We start from the raw sequence: 16,371 nt of genomic DNA on the forward strand, positions 1-16,371 counted from the left end.
TTTTTAAATGGCCTTTTGGAGCTTTCTTGGCTGTGGTTTATGCAAGAATGTTCCAAGAACCTAACTAATGGCCCTGGCCAGTTGAGTCACTGGCTGTGATCAGGAGGCATCGTCATGCCTGCAAACGAAAAGGAAGGCGTGAAGCGATTGGAGCCACTCACCTTCCTGACACCCTCTGTCTGGAGTGGAACCTGACTCCGCTGAGACTTGCCCAGCAAACGTCGTGTGAACTCGGATACCTGGCTGCCTGTGATTCAGTGGCGCAGCTGGCAGCCGTAACTGTCTGAATTTTCACTGAAGGGGTGTCAGCGACCGATGCATGGAGAGGCAGTGGGCTCGCTTCTCTGTAATCACTGTGTGGAAGTACTTGGGGGAGAGTTTTATGTTCCCCAGGACCCCAGACAACTCCCTGGGGATGCTGGGGATGCTCCCAAAAGAGCAGCTGTGTGGAGATGTCACTAATTTAACAGAAGTGACCCAGTCTCTCACGAAGGTCCCCCTCTGTTTCCTGACTGAGCTGAAATCACAAATCAAACAATTAAAAGTGAGCTTCAAAGCTTCTGAAGAGCCTGGGAATCTCTGCATTAGAGTCCTTCCAGGTCTGTTTGCCTGGCTCACCTCTAAGTTTTGCTCTTTAGACAGACATACAGATGGATGCGTGTGCCGATCTGTCCTGCAGTCCCAAGGTCATCCCCTGAGGCTACTGTCAACAACTCCTGGGGCATCTAGAGTGAGAGGGCCTGCAGCTCCCAGACACCTGCATTTCTCTAGGTAGCAAAAGCCCCTCAGACTCCTGGAGATTTGTTCTTAAATGCTGCCTTTGGGAGAGGAGGCAATTCTGCAAAAGTAGAAAATGAAGGAAAATTATGACCTTGAGTTTTCATACACCATATACAAGGTTTTTCACTTCTATAGCGGAAGGGGGGGGGTCCCATGGAACAGCAGAGCAGAAATCCCCTAACAAAGAATAAAAATCGAATTAGACAAGAAAAATGCACAAACGGAAAAGGCAGCAGCATCTGTTCTAAGTGCTGCCCACTGGCTCACCCTGTTTCCTTACCGATGGACATCATTTTACTGAAAGGGACCAAAAACTGACAGCCGCCCTCAGTCAGGGAAAGTCCTGTTCCTTCCATACAGAATGGGGACACATCCTTCTTTGTTTTTATATTTTTTTTTTATGAGGTTGAAGTCCCAGATTGAGAGAACAAGTGTTTTAAATTTTTCATATGAGAGAAATTTCCCCTAAAAATGAGCACAGAATTTTCTAACATCTCGCATTGACTAACAACACATATTTACTAAAAAGCGTATCCAGCAGGGGTTACACACAACTTACTTGAAGGTAATTAAACTCTTGGGACAGTTCCAGAGGTGGGAGAAGGTGCCTATGCCAGTGGGCACCTGGCTCAGGCCTCTGGGTGGGACGAGCTAGGCTGGTCCCCATCCTCCCCGGCACTTTCTCCACCCGTGCAGAGTAGCTTCCCACAGCCAAGCACACTCAGGAACTACCAAGAGGAGCTGGCTTTTTAAACCCACAAACTTGAAGATGGGAAACCTTAGGGGTTGCTTCAGGGCTGCTCAGCACTGCCTTCACTGAACTTATCTGTTTTCATGATTCCAATTATTATCTAAGCAAAGGGAATCATGTAGAAGATCCGATAAGTAGGTGGGAGGAGATGAAGAGCAGAGAACACCGCTTTTTTCGGGCACAGGAACAGCAGCAGTGACATCAGTGGGAGGCTCCATCCTCTCCCGCGCTGGCTCTTACTGTGGAGGTGCTCGGTGGGTTTGCAGTGCCAGATCACCCAACACAGGTGTCGCATCAGCACCAGTCTCATCCTGCCCATTGACTTCTCTAGGGAGTGAAACGTCTCCCCATGGTCACTCTTCTTCAGCTGCCCCAGCACCACCAGCCTTTGCCGCCTCGCAGCCCTGTGGGCATTGCCTGGGCTACTCTCTCGGTACCTGTGCTCTCCTGGCTCCATAGGGGGACATGGAGAAGGATGCCCACAGCAAACCGACCCTACACATGGAGGCCAATCTACATGTCCGTGTTGGGGCGACAGTAGGAAGAGTGCTCTACACTGAAGGCTTGTGTCCCCCCCAACCCAAATTCCTATGTTGAATCCTAACCCCCAAAGTGATGGTGTTAAGAGGTGGGGCCTTTGGGAGGTGATGAGGTCATGAGAGTGGAGCCCCCATGATGGGATCAGTGTCCTTATAAAGAGACCCCAGAGAGCCCCCTCGACCCTTCCTCCAGGTGAGGATAGCGAGAAAATGCCGTCTATGAACCAGGAAGAGCGTTCTCGTCAGACATTGACTCAGCTGGCACCTTGATCTTGGATTCCCAGCCTCGAGAACTGTGGTAAGTCAATGTCTGTTGTTTAAGGCCCCCAGTCTATGGTATTCTGTTATGGCAGTCCAAACAGACAAAGACAAAATTCCCTGTGTGTTTTAAGGCAGGACTCATAGGTAGGATCTTATTTAAGGGTAGGTGGAGGTACTTGAGTGGTCCCAGGGAAGAGCCCCGTGTGTTCTGTCCAAACCCAGGTCCCAGCCTCTTCCTCCATACACGGCCTGCTTCTGGACTCTGGAAACCACAGAAATGTGGGTCCTTCACAGGCAGGGTGGCCTCAGGTCAGTTCCTTTACTTCTCTGTAACGTGTTCTCCTTATGTGCATAATGACACCTGCGTCAGGGGGGCTTGTATGTATTTACTGAGGGAAATAAGTGTGGATTTTCTCTCCATCCCTATACTTATCTCTTGCACCACAGATAGATGAATATTTCTAAAGCACCTATTTTGTCGCGTCGCTCTCCTTCTCAAAAACATCAAGGACCACCCCCCTTCCCTTTGCCACCATCGTTTCCACCAGGACAGAGCTAAGATGTCATTGACTGCAGAGACCTCAAGGGGTCATCAGAAATCATCCTGTAGATGAAGGAAGTAGCTCAAAATCTCCAACGAGGGGCCCACAGACCTCTCTGTAAGTCAGTTCTCATGTTATTTTACCCAAACTTGTCCGCCCCACTCTGCCCCAGTGAACTTTCTTCTCTAGCTAAAACTCTTTCTCGTGGCCTTAGATATATCTGGACAACCCCTCAAGTACAGCCACAGGAAAACTGTCTCCCTGCTCCTCTACCCACCGAAATATCTTCAAGGAGCAAATGCCACCGACCTCTCCCATGATGCCCTCATTCACACATTAAATGGGTTCCTTTTCTCGGCTTGTTCGTTCATACTGACATTTACTAATATGATGCCGTGCATGTGATGTGGCTTTGCTTAATGATTCCATGTTTGCGTCTTGCAGCTCATTCACTTGATCCCAGGAAGCAAGACCAGCTCATAATTTCCATTCTGTTCACCTTGCACCTGGCAGAGCTGTACGGCCATGGCAGGAGCTGAAGAAAGAACCAGTAGGAATAGCTAGTGCTTCCCGAGTGTTCACTATGGACCCTACATCATTCCAAGTCTTATATATTAGAACAACACTGGGAGATGGGTGCAATTATGACTCCATTTCACAGTTGAAGAAAGAGAAGTATCCACCGTTAAATAAGTTATCCAGGCCCACGCATGAGTGACAGTGCTGAGATACCAGCTCAGGTCATTGGACTTCAAAGTGCATGCTGCTAGAAGGTGGGAAGGGGTACAGAAGATAGCTTTTAGGTCTCAAGCTTGGAAGAGTAGATTGTGCCCTAAGGGCTTCTCCAATGACCCTACAACCACAGGACAAAGGAGTATTTCTAAGAGTGGTCTAAGTTATTCAGCCTCTGTCCTAGGAAAGACTCTAAGGGTCTCTTTCTTGTGAGATTTTCAGGCTCCACGTGAAAGAATCATTAGCAAACTCCTGAGAGGAAAAGGAGGAAGGACCAAGGACAGTGAAGGACAAAAGAGAAAGCTGTAAAAGGGAGAGGTTTGTGGTTTGAGGAAAACAATCAGTGATGAAGACCTTTATCATTGTGATGCCCCCGAGCTGATTCCTCCTGATGGAGCTTTAATGACTTGGAGGCAAGAGGAGAGGAGATTGTCTGTGCCAACCAGTTGTCCTTTCTGCCCCCTGCCCCTGCGCCCCAGCTCCACCCCCAGGGCTGTGGAGTTCTGTGAGTCTCATTCCCGCCCATCCAAGGAAGAGTTGGGTTGCTCCGGGGTCCTCTGGGTGCTGGGGCATCAGGCACCAGCCCTCTTTCCTTTCCCCAGGATCAGATCCAGGACGTACTGTGTGGCCTTGAGATGGGTTCGGGATGCAAACCTCAGGCTCTCTTAAAACAATAAAAGGGCCTTTTTGTTTTCTTTTTCAAATATGTTCTATGTAAGTCTCAGAATGCCCCTGAGTGGTAAGTGTTCTTGAAACTTGGGATGTGTTGAAGGCAAGGGGACGCGGTTAATCATGACAAGGACTGTAAGACTGTGACCAGCACAGTCGGGGGACACCTCCCAGGTCCCCATCTCTCCACCTCTGAGGTCACAGCACTCTTCTTGCTAAACAGTTTTATGCTTAGCCAAGGAATTTGAGCTCAATTTTTAGCATTAAGGGAATACTGAAGACTGGTAGTGATTGGTCCCTTCTTTTTCAAAGTGCACAAAAAATATGCTTATTTCTTTTTTCCTTCGTTTCTTTTCTTTCTTTTTCTTTTTCTTTTTGGTGCACGTTTAGGAGTCAGAATCTGCATAATATTTAAGACGAAGAGAAGATGAATTTTTAATCTCTGAGCAAAAGGCCTTGGGTAACTTTCAAGTTCCCCCGAATCTTCTGATTTTCGCTCTGGTTCAAAACCATAGTTCCACGTGCAGTTGAAATGGCATCTCCTCACATTTGCAACGGCATCTTCTCACATTTGCAACTTCTGCATTTGGTATCAAGTCCTTGGTTATGTGCGAGGCTGTGGGAATGAGCCCGGGCACTTTTCCTAGGCGTCCCAGCGTCAGAGCGCTCACATCTACATTGGGAAGAGCACCTTGAAGTGAACGGGGTCCTCCATCCATCCAGGCAGCAAACACGGGCACAGCCCTGGTCATCTGAGTGCCCGTCGGACAATGTAGAAGTGCAGAGAAGATGTGCTCAGAGATATGCCTGATACAGGAAATGAAAGACGGAACCAATGGTTTCAACCAAATGAGAGCAGAACTGAAAGTCTGCAAATAAAAATTACAGATCCTTAATCACAACTTTCTCTCCACACAGGCTGTATAAAAACATGCAATTCTATAAGAGACTTGTCTTTGTTTCCAAGACCTCTTGAGTCATCTTGACTTCTGTCTCTTGATTTAGATTTGGCTCCAAAAGTAGTAAAATAGTAAAAGCACCTGATTTCCCTGATCTGCACATATGGCATGCACTAGGGAGGTATTTCTCCACCAGAGATCCCCCTCTGAGGACTCTTCCTCCTACCTGGTCTAACTGTGCTTGGCTGGGTCTGCTTTCCTGGCTTCCTTGAGAAAGCAGAGAAGCATCTTGAACCCTAACTTGTTGTTTCATTTCTCAGCCAAACATTTGAGGCTTTAAAAAAAAGCGTCTGGAGATAAAGCCATCACTGACTCTGTGGAAAGGAGTGTTAGGCAAAAAAGAAGTTGGACAAATTTATTAAAATTGAAGAATAGGGCGTCCCTGGTGGCGCAGTGGTTGGGAGTCCGCTTGCCGATGCAGGGGACACGGGTTCGTGCCCCGGTCCGGGAGGATCCCACATGCCGCGGAGCGGCTGGGCTCATGAGCCATGGCCACTGAGCCTTCGTGTCCGGACCCTGTGCTCCGCAACGGGAGAGGCCACAACAGGGAGAGGCCCACGTACCACAAAAAAAAAAAAAAAAAAAAAATTGAAGAATAAATGAGCTGCAAAAAAGACTGTAAGCCAAGGTAAACTGTGCGAGATCCCAGCCCCAGCAGTGCAAGCCTTTCATCCTTTGGGTTCTTGCTTTTGACTTGCTGAATCTGCAGAGTTAGCAAACTGGACATACATGCAAACAACCTTTTGCAGTTCTTTGAGCATCTGCCTTTTGATCCATACCCATTTTGCAAAGCATTAGAAGACCAAATGTGTACGTTTTTCTGCACTTTGGAAAAAGGGAAACTGACCGTTAGCAGCCTTCAGAATTCTCTTGAGTGCAAATAATGAAACTTGGATTCCTGATGACACTGTCCTCTAGCATAGTTCTTGGGAAATCTTTGGAGAGTTTATACCTACAACTCACGCAGGACCCCTTCCCGCCCATCTGTTCATTGGAAGCCACAGTTGAGTTAAAATTATTTGTTTTCTCTGCATAAGAACACCGCAAATAGACTTCAAATGAGAAGCAACTTGCAAACCCAGGCTCTTATGTTATGAACACACCATGTCAATATATTTTAATAAGCATTCATTACTTATTGGACCTGAGAGCCTTTAGGCAACACCTAAGATTTTATTTTTTTTCAATCTGTAGATTTTATTGTTTTAATGGGAGGTACCTGAGGGCACGTGCATCCCTTCAAGCTTGTCCTAAGGGTCATTCTCGCCGTAGCAGAAGCACATGTGGTGGTCAGATGGATGTAAGCCTGAGAATTCTTAGGCAGGACACAAACTATTTAGAAAATAAGGATAAAATAGTTTCTTCCTTGGATTAAATATGGGGATAAAATAACATTTGTAAATACTATGTAAACTTATATAAAATTACCCAAAAACCAAATTATCCTGGAAATAAATTATTCCTGGCAATAATCATCAATCGGTAAGGTTAGTAAGTCCCTCTGGCTCTTCTGAGTCTACAGTGTGCTCCCCCACCCGATTCGAAAGCACTGAGTTGAACCCATGACCTCTCGGCCCATGACCGTTGCTGGGGTTCTGCTTAGTTATTTCCAGCAAGCTTACCCCGTCTACTCACCAGCCTCCTAAACAGTCTTTTCCTGGACCATTCGTTTCTTTGCCCCTAGAAAAGTTAAATTACCTACATTTGAAAGGAAAAGGAATTAATATTTGCTGAATGCCTATTTCATATGATTCCCACAGAGTTTTGCGAGAAAGGTATTGTCCTTTTTTCACAGATGGTGCACCGAAGGCTCAGAGAAGTTGAGTGACTCATGCACGGCCGCACAGCTCAGACGTGGACGGACTTGAACTCAGTTCTCAACCCCCCTCATTCTACTGCCCCACGCCACCTCCCAGGGCATAAGTCACCGCCCAATAAACCAGTTTTATGAGGACACGCCTCGCATTTCTTCAGGGAATCTCACCTAGGTCCTTCCTTTTGCTAAAAGGTTAAGGGTGCGGTGCCTTTTGGACACAGGCCCAGGAGATTAAGTTCTGGTGAAATGTGTCATCAGTCTACCTTCCCAGGGCTGTCAGATTTTCCCAGAACAGATATGAATGGGCAAGAAAAGTGCAGAGTCTTGCTCGACTGCCCCACCCCAGGTGCTCCTCTCCTGACTCACGGGTCATCTGGGGGTGCCAGCCCAGGAGACCTGAGTCACTGCAGCCTTCCTCCATGATCCTTCCCAGAGAGCTGCTCCCCATGAGCCTGACTAACACCTCAAATATTCTGCAGTGCCAAGGTGTCATGAGCTGTTTAGCCAAATAAAGATCTGGATGATGGTCTGTGGTCAGGGACACTGGCGTGCTGCAGCCTTAGGGACCACCATTCTAAAACAGGGACAGTAATTCCTGCCCTTACAGGTTTGGGGGAGAGTAAAATGAGACAACGTTCAATATGCATATGGATTTGGGGGGATCACAACAGTCGGTCCATAAGAGACGTACCATCTAAAGAGCAAGCATAGAGTTCAAGCAAGCCCAGACTGCACGGGGTGAGGGTTGGTTCTGTTGCGACCTATTCTCCAACCCCCATACACAGCCTGCCCGTGTTTTCCAAGGTCACGGAAGCTGTCATGACCGTGATTCAGCAGGAAGCAAACAGAATTGGGAGCCGGAAGGCCTGAGTTCTAACAGTCTTGACATTATGGTCTTACTACCTGAGATTTAACAGCATTTGTAATTTGAACTCAGGACTCAACCCATGGGGAATAACAGGCAGAGAAAAGAAAGCCGCAGCACTGAAATGGGTCCAGACCGAGGCTATGTTCCGTGGGAGTTAGATACGACATGTGAAGAGCCTCAGCTCTGTATCTATAAGATATTATAGGATTGAACTGGAATCTGAGGCATGTCTGCTGCATGTTGAGCACTTGCCAACAGTAAACTCCTCCCCTCCAGGCTCTGCATCCTGTGCTCCGGGGACCCAGGAGGGAAGTGTCCCCCATTTCAGAAGGCGGATGCCCTGGAGTTTAAGGTCTCATGGTTAGAAACTTCCAGAACTGGCCTTTGACTCCAGGTCTGCTGGATTCTAAAGCATGTCCATCTTCTAATCTAAGGCCTGTACAGAGACTTGTCCCCAAGGGTGTTGGACTTGGTCTCTCACTCACTTTACTGCGGTGTAGAAACGGGACGGAGAGATGGGCTTCGGCCGTGGACAACTGCATTGGGTGGGGACTCAGAAAGGATGTTGAGGACTCAAAAGGGAAATTTCGCCAAAGTAGTGACCCGCCTGTTCATTTTGTAGGTGCAAGCCTTGTTTGTGGTCTGTGCCTGTGGAAATTATTACTGTTAGTTTTGTGGCTGTTGCTGTTGTTACTTGCTGTGGGTAGTGAGTAAAGGAGTCTGGCTGCTGCTCTGTTGCCCTCCTGTCCTGAGGTCATTTTGCACCCAACATTTCCTCTAACCTTGAACCACAGCAAACATGAGCCTTCAGGATGACAATATCAAGTGTAGACAGTGCATGCTATACTCCCGGGGTTATGTAAATGAGGGCGAGCTAACCATTTCATAACAAGGCGGCCACCAGTCAGTTCAACCGATGCTTAGCAACACCACTGTCTCAGGTAAGCTTCCATCTGCCAGCAATGGCTGTCCTCTTTATAAAAAAAAACTCTCAGGAGTGGGCCCATAATAAAAACTGTGACTGATCATTAGGCAAAGATGAATATTATCTTCATGACATGCATATCCAGGAGAGGAAACTACAGCAGCTTCTCCTTGTGTGGCAGGAAGCAGATGGCTGCAATCCTAATTTCTGTCTGTCATTTTTTAGGGTCACTTGCTGGAGCAGGGTTGGCAAAGTGCAGGCATATTCGACAAACGGTCTTAACTGCTTGCGTCATACTGAGAAAAATAGCAGTATCTGTATGTGCTGTTTTGGACTCAATGTGTTTCTATATCTGTGAATTTCAGGAGAGTACTTTACAGTTATTTTTTCCTGTGTTACAAAGAAGAAATTACAGCAATCATCCGAATCTGAGTGAACTGCGATGTGCATCACCCACCTTGGCACCAGGCCCCAGGCTAAGCTCCTTCCATGTGTTATTTCTAATCGAAACGACACCTCAGCACGTTGGCCATTTATTATCATCCCCAATGTTACAGGTGAGAAAACCAAAGCAGAAGGAGGTAAAAAAATAGCAGCATCGTAGTATTTGAGCCCAGCCCTCCAGCTGGGGTGTTTTCCTGTGTGTTCACTCCTGATGTCTGCACATCAGCCTCAGGGATGCGGGGAGACAGGCATCTCTGTCTCAGAGAAGTGGAGCATCTTGGCCAAAACGACAGAGCCAGAGGAGGACCCCAGGAGGGGACCAGCCGTCAGGCTCTGGAGCATTTTATTTGCTGCTGAGATGTCCTGAAAGGATATTTCCCTGGGATGTGTTACAAAAATCAATTGAATGGAAAAAAGTTGCTAAAAGGAATGATGTCATAGAAGAGAAGTTTCTATCCAAGGGATTTGAGACAAAAACAATCTGCCTCTAAGAGAAAAGTAGATGAGATCTCATTTCCTATGGGTCTCCTGGTACCAGGAACTGTATCAGGAATGTTCGCATGGGTCTTCTATTCAATACTTTCAGCCGCCCTATGAGGGGATCCTCTTGCTTAGGTAAGAGCAGACTCAGCTTCTGAAACTCGCCCTGGTTACACAGATGCGTGTGGGAGGGATTCAAACTAAGTTTTTTCATCTCAAACGCTCACCGAATCATGTTATTTTTAACTGGAAAAAGACCACGTGCAGTTGTAATGCTTGATTACAATGAACACATGATGAGCAGAGACAGCTTAATCACCCATTTGACCCTGAAGGAAAAGACGGCCACTCCGACTGAAAACAGCAAAACCAACATCCAATGTCAGGATGCGGAAACAGGTTGTGAGAAAGGAGGTTTCAGGTTTGCAGACATTTTAACTAGTCACCTGGGAATACCCATTCATTCCTCCTGTGCCAAAGACTCATATCCACAATTAAAAGGCTTTGTATTTAGTTTAGAAGTAATAACACTTGATTATTTAAATTGTATTGACAAGTCCAGAAACCGGCTTTAATACAGTTTTGCTTTCATTTCACTGAGTAGCTCCATTCAGAGGCACGCCGCTCTTTCTGGTGCATTCAATGCGTTTATATTAAATTAAAGAAAAAATGTTGAAAGAACGAGCACTTGTGTAGGTGCTTCCCCAAAGGAGACAGAGCTTGCTGGTGTTGTCGTGCAGAGCCGAGCTGACAGGTGTACGGATTTCCCCAATTGTTTTCCTCTGATCTTCGACCACTTCCTCTTCTTCAATAACTTTTCCAACCAAGGTGAAAGGGGGAGAAGAGATGGACGGAACACAATGGATGCTCAGCCTTTCTTGCCACCAAGGGATAGATTTATTAGTCTAATACTGTGGATCGAGTGGGTGGTTGGATTTCATTCAGAGATTATCCTCAGAATTAAGGTCTCTGTGCCGTTGGCAACAGGTGGAATAAGTGGCAGGGCCATCCTTTCATTCATTCATTGAAGAAGCATTTCTAGAACACCTGCACAAGGGGCTGGGCACTCAGACGTGTAAAATTGTGGACACACAGTCTTGGCCTAAAGGGACTCTTACACAGGGGAGGAGAGAGGGGAAGAGAGAGGGAGAGAGAGAGAGGTATAAAGAAGCCCAGAGCAGTGGCAGGTGACAGATCCAGAGAGCAGAGAAGACTGTGGGGTGAAGGGCACTTCCGTCTATTTCTGAAACGCTTTACCCCTTGGGAAGGATGTGCCAGACATTCTTTCCCTATGGTTCAGCCAAAGAAGAAATGGAAACAAATGTGTCTGTGTCCTGTTCAGGTGCACCCTGGCTGTTTGGTGGTGGCTCCAGCACTAGTGCAGAAGTCAGGGCAGCGTGAGGCGTGATTCCAGACAGCGAGGCTCAGCTGTGTGGCCAGATGGGGGCCCTGGGGACTTGTTAGTGGATCTAATGGATCCTAAGTCAGGGGGCTGTGAGGGTGATGACGAAGGGCTGTGGGTACACAGAACATATACACGGTTCATTGTCATCGTCAAAACTAGCAAGTGCTTGATACACACACAGCCAGCTTTGCTTTGAAAGGCACAGCTGTCTAGCTGAGCATCACAAATGAGAGACACAAAGGCACCTCCCACTGAGTATCAAAGGAGGCAAACAGGAAGCAAAGGACAGGAGCTAAGGGAAGGGGACCCTCTGCGGCTGGTGTGGCCTGGGAGGTTGGTGGCGGGGTCAGTATATAAGCTATAGTTTGAAGTGAAGGGTCAAGACTTGGTCTTCTGCTCTGGAAGGTGGAGCTCGTAGCAAGGTGCCGGGCACCTCGTTGACACTTCCCAGCTGTTGAGTGAGTCAGTGAATGAATGAATGAATGAATGAAGTATGGGCTTTGCCTCCGATGCTCCATCACTGGCTCCCTTGGAGCTGAGGCATGGGTGGGCTGAGAAGGTGATGGCCTGACCAGGTGATGGATGCAGACGTGGTTCGCCCCACACTTTACACAGGAGCACCTGTGACCTCCATAGCATCTAACTGGAGATGTTAACAGGTAGCTAAACAAAACCTATTACGAGAGTGGAAAGAGACGGGTTGGCTTTATTTCTGGCTCGGCTGACTCCCTGCAAAATGAAATGCTAATGCCCTGCTCATCACAGGGCGTCTGAGGAGCAAATAAGGGTTGTCCCCACGTGCTGGCAGTCGGCTTTGTCACCTAGAGTGGCGGCTTGCATCTGATCGACTCAGTGCTTATTTGTCAAAGAAAATGTCCAGTGAGACTATTTTACATACAGATAACAACAGTGACACCAAAACAACACAAAACCTCGCAAATATATGGTATTTTATTTCCACTAAGGACAGTGGATGCTTGGAGTGCATGTTGATGGGAATTATGCACGTAAGAAAGAAAATGGGTGGTGAAAATAAAAAAATCAAGCAAACAAACTCCAGTTAACTAAAAACAAGACAAAATAAAGAATATAAACCAACAAGTATATCTGAAGGTAAGCATAGGAATTTTAACTGGATAGAACATATGCCAAATTCAAGTGGCGTCCAGCATCTAAGCTGATGCTTACTCATGGATGAGGTATTCTAGGCACAGAATCCATTTAATCAGAAAGAAAGTAACTAGTTAAATAATGCACTCATTCCAGACGGCCATGAGGAGACAGTGGTTCAATGGCCAGCTGGGCACAATCCTCCTGATTCAGAAGAATTGGACCCATCTCAGGATTTACAGCCATTCCTGAAAATGCAGTAACAATTGGGACCCCTGGGTGCTTTGTCATTTGTCAAAAACACTGAATTCAACTCATTGAACCTGTTGGTCAATTCAATTCTGCCACTGGTCAGAGCGTTCACAGCTTTCGACAGGAAAGTGTTTCCCTCAAAGATTTGCAGAACTTCCTTCCTGTAAGATTGCAGCAGAACAGCAAGAATTTCGAGAGGAAACTGCTTTCTTGATCATAAAAATGCAGCATAAAGCCTAAGCTTGTCCTTCACTGAATTTACTGGAAAATTATGTTGTGGAAACTAAACATGACTGACTTTTCCTAATGCTATGTTTTAAATTCTATTTTTAAACAAATTCAATGGGAAGACAAAAATTATTTTTCTGATTGAGAAATAAATATCTACCGCAGGATGATGATAATGACCTACTATTGATCCTTGTATACCTTACCTCTAATCTTACAACAGTCTTAAAAGATTCTCATTATTCACATTTTGGAGATGAGAAAAACAAAGCTGAAGTGTTTTAAGTAACCATCTCAAAGCCAGGAGTTAGCTATTCTTCTGCTTGTGAGTTACATGTGAGAAGGTTCACTGTTGCTTCCTCAGAACATGATAGGGTAAATGCCCAGTCTTTGCAAATATAATTTGTAGAATTCCCTTAAAAATATATATACGTTACTATGTATTAATATAAAATAGATGAGAACCTACTGTATAGCACAGAGAAGTCTACTCAGTGATCTGTGGTGTCCTAAATGGGAAGGAAATCTAAAAAAGGGTGGATACATGTATACATATAACTGATTCACTTTGCTGTACAGCAGAAACTAACACAACATTGTAAAGCAACTATAAAAAAAATTAAATTAAAAAACAAAACGAAACTCCTAGATTGGGCTACTGTTAAAAATTTCCAAGGAAAGTCACGATGTAAAGAAAGGGCTCCAGCCCTTGGACGACTTTTCCATGTTCTTGTCCAGTTTCCTGACTTCCAGGTGCCACTCCGGCTGGTCACTCAAATACAAGCATCCTTAAAAGGCAATGTTCCTTGTTACCTAAGAGCAGGAAGCACAGTGGGTGGGTCACGATTGATTAAGGATGAACAAGAAGCTGCTGCTGAGTCTTCCTCTCTCAAGCCCCACAGACATTTCTGGCCAAAATGGGACTGAACCTGTTCTCCTGGTTCCCTCCTCCTGATACATGCAAAGTGTGAATGCTGCATCACTGACTGGAGAAACCCAGGAGGTAGGTGGCGTGTCCCCTGGGGCATCCTCACGTGCTGCTGTTCACTCAGCAAAGGCTCCCGTTCTTGGTCTTACTGGGCCTCATTCAGGTCGCAGGGCTACTGCTGGGGGCAACCTCACCAGTGCTGGACTCTTGGTGGTCTCAGCTCCTGCCGTCTCCTCCCCATCTTCTGGTGGGGCTTGACGACAGATAGATATTCAAACTCGCATCGTTACGGTTCAAAATTTTCAGTCCGTAGCGAACATTGATGTCCTCTTTAATTTACTTTAACTAAATGATTTATATGTCCGAATGTTGCCCAAAGGCAATTTTACCATGAAGAGTTAAATTTTTACAGTTCAAACACAAACACACATACCACACACACACACACACACACACACACACACACAGAGACATATGTCTCTTGGTGAGTCAGCACAGCTTTTGAGCTTGTGAGTAAATGACCTATTTTAAGGAAGATGGCAAATTATGTGAGTGAACACGGGGGTGACAGTGAAGATTTTTTCGAATTCCTGTTGAAAGGGAAGACAGGGCACACGCCATTTACTGCCCTTTTACCTACCCCACGGTGCCACCACTCTCCCATCTCCTCAGCCACGCAAACGGAAAAATGACACCCAGGCAATGCCGCCTGCTTTTACAGTGAGTTAATTGATAAAGCCCGTGCTTGTCATCACCTATCTTGCACATCTGGAAGGAAGTCTTGCACAACCACAATGAAACGTGGTAATGTGAAACTTAAGAAATCGAGGGGAACAGAACTCTGATTAGTCAATACATGCAAGTCACCGGTACATGTGCTTGGGAATCAAGCAAGTACACAGCTTCGGAAAATGCTGATTTCTCTGGCCTGGCGAACATTTTCCACTATCTAAGTAGCCAAGCCTTTTAAAAAGTTAATAATTATTTGTTTGTGGCAGCTTTGGATTGGGGGCTCTGAATTTAAGGAACAGTTCTAGATCATGTGATACCTTTTTCTTTTCTCTTTTAGCACAATTATGTAAAGGGAAGTCAGTGCAAGGCTTAGCAACACGAGTTTGAAGAGACTCACAGTGACAAGGGGCATGCTAGCTAAATCTGTCTCTTACTGAAAATTCTGCAGTGACTGCTCGGCCCAGCATGACTCCTATCAGGACATGTGGTACCCAGATTCCTTCTTGTCTTTGTCTCTTTCCATTCACAGACGTTTAGAGAATTCTCATTAAAATTACTTAGGGTGAAACAGAGAGACTGTTATAAACTAAATCTAGTTAAACACACTTTGTTGTATTGCCTCATTTGTGTGATGCATGGACCTAATTTTCTTCTCTTTGTGTCTTAACTACGCACATTAGGTGATGCTTGCCAATTAATGCAGGATGTCACATCCCCAGTTGCTTTCTTGAGCTTCTTAAACATTAGAAATAAATACATGCCACCTGTCTCATATCTTGAAAGCAATTCAAAATGGTTACTTTTGTTTGCTTAGGCTTACAGAACAGTTTATAGCTTTAGTGCTTCTGAGTTATAAGAAAGTTGTCTCCATTTCATAAATGTAACTTCATTTCAAGGTGAATCCAACAGAACGAGCAGAAGGCTCTCGTGAGAACTTGTGTGAGACAGAAAGCAGTGTTGGCTGGTGATTAAAGCCTTGGTCTTTGGCATTTGAGAGACGTGGCCTCAAATATTTAGCCTGATGCTTCCTGCTGAGCCATCTAGAGAAAGCTGCTCAGTATTCCTCACTTGTGAAATGGGGATAACGCCCGCCGTGTGGAGTACACTGGGAAATATACATAAATACACACACACACACACACACACACACACACACAGATATATAACATACTGCCTCCCCGATTCGTAGTCAAGGCACAAGAAGTAGTAGATATCATCATTTTCATCATCACCCGGTTTGGGAAGGGGAATAATTCAGGTTGAGAAGGAGGGTTGTTAAAAATATAGCTCATGGTGGCATAAGGTTAAAAACTAAGAAGGGAGTTACATATGAAAGATATGTTCTTTCTTCGGAGCAATTAAAATATAAAAGTTTGTTTACCTCCTATCGACTCCACCACCCTCTGAGCACACAGGTCAGCTGGGAACGTGTGCAGTATGATTGGTGAGTTGGGAGAACTTGAGACTGGATCTGCAATGGCTACAATGGCAGTTTTCAAAGAGGTCTTTCTTTTTCTTTTTTTCTTTTTTTTTTTTTTTGCGGTACACGGGCCTCTCACTGTTGTGGCCTCTCCTGTTGCAGAGCACAGCCTCCAGACGCGCAGGCTCAGCGGCAATGGCTCACGGGCCCAGCCGCTTTGCGGTATGTGGGATCTTCCCGGACCGGGGCACGAACCCGTGTCCCCTGCGTCGGCAGGCGGACTCTCAACCACTGCGCCACCAGGGAAGCCCTCTCTTTTTTTTTTAATTAAAAAAATGGTATGCTATGAAGCACCAAATGCTTGAATAACTTAACTATAATTAAAGGGGCAATTTGAGAATGTCCCTCTTTCCATCCTAAGTCAGAGCAATTTTCTCAACAATGCTGTCTACTGTAGCACAAGAGAAAGCTTTCTAGATCTGAGCTGAGCATTTCGAGGAGGGTGGACATGTAATTTGAAGTCTACCCTA

The sequence above is a fragment of the Pseudorca crassidens genome, chromosome 1 (genome assembly GCF_039906515.1).
Source record: "Pseudorca crassidens isolate mPseCra1 chromosome 1, mPseCra1.hap1, whole genome shotgun sequence".
In the NCBI taxonomy this organism is placed as follows: Eukaryota; Metazoa; Chordata; class Mammalia; order Artiodactyla; family Delphinidae; genus Pseudorca; species Pseudorca crassidens.